Raw genomic sequence first — 2,329 nt, 5'->3', positions numbered from 1 at the left:
TTCCGGATAGACCCTAGGGAGGTGGAGGACAGCGAGGACGAGGATGACGAGGAAGACCTTTTTGATGACTGAGGGCTATCACCGAGCCTTAGTTTGTTTTGCCAGTACTTGCCACTTTTGGATAGATACTTTGATACTTCGACATTTTGGATGGGGCCTGCGTGCCTCTTGATTTTGTGGGCGAGTGTGCCCTGATACATTTAGCTCTGCCCGGGCCGCTGTGCCGTTTGATACTTGATACATTTCCACCGTTAGCTCTGACACAGTAGTATATAATAGATGCATTCTCTGTTTTATCGCTTCCCCATTACTTCGGTAAAGGGAAAGAACAAAACATCCGCTAATATCTATCATGCATTGATGAATACTTTGAGTCGACAACAGACACTTGAATATGCACATAATTGACTTAGCTCGAAGAAAAGATGGACAGAAACACCCTAGGACACCACATGTATCCCAGACACGCGGGGGATACGGGAGTTTTGGGCGCCGGTAGGCCAAGCTCCATCAATTACCCCGGAGAAGGAAACTGACCCTTTTGAAAGGCGACATAGATGCATAATGACTTGTACGAACCATCAAAACCGATAGAAATGTCCCGGTGGTGGGGAAATACCAAGAAAATGCTAAAAAAAAATGCCATAAAAACGGGCATAAGACGCGAAAAATGACTCGATATGGTCCCGGACCGAAACCGACACCCCCACACAGTCACATAAGTCCTACGCAACTTGTGTGGTATGACAAAACTTGGCAAGAGCCCCGGAAACGAGTTTTGACCATCCGTATCCTTGATTTTAGCTTGACACGGGCCACCGAGGGTCCAAAATCTTTATCGGGCGTGGCTTTTGGAATCCGACGCTTGGCCATAGTCTTAAATGTCATTTGTGACTTGTAGGAACCCACAAATGGCCAAAACCAGCCTCGGATGTGAAAATGAACATGCGGAGGCAGTAGCTGCTGCAAACTGGTTTCTGGTGAAACCTACTGGCGTACGCCAGAAGTTGAGGGCAGTACGCCAGTAAATGGGGACACGGACACGCTAGTTTATAACTGGCGTACGCCAGGTTCCTGAGTGCCAGATCCACTTGACTGGCCAACCGTCCTTTTTCGGGGGCCACTTTGTCCTCACCCCCACACGGTTTGCACACGGTTTCTGGGTTCTCAGGGGGCAGTGTCCTTTGCAGGAACATGATTTGGAGTCTAGCATGAGGCTTTGGATGCCCCATTAGTGGAAAGAAATTCAAAGGGCAAAGGCCTATAAAGCAGAGGCCCTGCAGGTTTCCCAAGGTGCACTGCTTCCCCTTTCCTCCAGTATACTTCAATATTTGCCATGGATAACCCCCTCCTGACTTTACTTAGGCCCTGGTTGGCGCAATTTCTAAGCGTTGACTGGCTCAATTTTCAATACCACGGCCTCGCCTCGTTCCGCTTTCTTCGGCATGTGCCACTCCGCCCAGCGCTCCTGCAGGCAGCTCTCAGATTCTGGGATCCGGACGTCCATGTCTTTCGCTTTGGCGACGACGAGATGTGCCCGACTGTCGAAGAATTCCAGGCGTACCTTCGGACCTTCTCGTCCCCTACGCTTGTAGTTCCGCCCTACCAGGCGAGCATGCCCAAATTGCTGGCCAGTTCACTCAACATTTCCCGGGGCTTGGCGAATACCATCCTGGGGGGCGGCCAATTGAATATCATGCGGTTGATCGAAATGTACAGCCCGGACGGCGATTTGGCTAGTGATGATGCTCAGGCGCGTCGCCGCTTTGCCTTGGTGATCTGCTTGCTGGCCGCCTACTTGCTTGTGCCGGCCGACGGGCGGGTCAGCCCTTCACTGGTGAGCGTTGCTGCACAGATGGGGGCGCGAAGGAACGTGGTCCCTCTGGTCCTGGCCGAAACTCTCTTGGGTTTGGATTTGGTGTATACGGGCCAATCTGCCGTTTTCAACGGCAGCCCGCTTTTGCTTCAGGTAATCTCACTCAGCTCACCTTTTTCCGGCTTTTCACACGTTCTCATTTTACCTCAACACTCGGCTTAGGCTGCTTCCTAGCTCCTTACTTGTCTTTTCGCTCAGGTTTTATCTGGCTTCTTACTTGTCTTTTCCTCTCATGCAGTTGTGGCTGTCGGACAAGTTGAATCTATTGCATCCTCCGGTGGCGGGTTGGAATCTCTTTCCGAAAAGGATTCATCAAAGGGAGATGCGCTACCCTGACATGGACACAGAAGGCTGGTACGAGTTCATGCGGCAAATGCAGCCTGATGAGATTGCTTGGAGGTGCCCCTGGCTGGACCTTCCGGATATGGCTATTTCCTCCGACGGATTCGACCG

The sequence above is a fragment of the Rhododendron vialii genome, chromosome 10a (assembly GCF_030253575.1).
Source record: "Rhododendron vialii isolate Sample 1 chromosome 10a, ASM3025357v1".
NCBI classification, from domain to species: domain Eukaryota; kingdom Viridiplantae; phylum Streptophyta; class Magnoliopsida; order Ericales; family Ericaceae; genus Rhododendron; species Rhododendron vialii.
The sequence above is the reverse complement of the archived record's forward strand: the minus strand, read 5'-3'. Positions refer to the sequence as shown.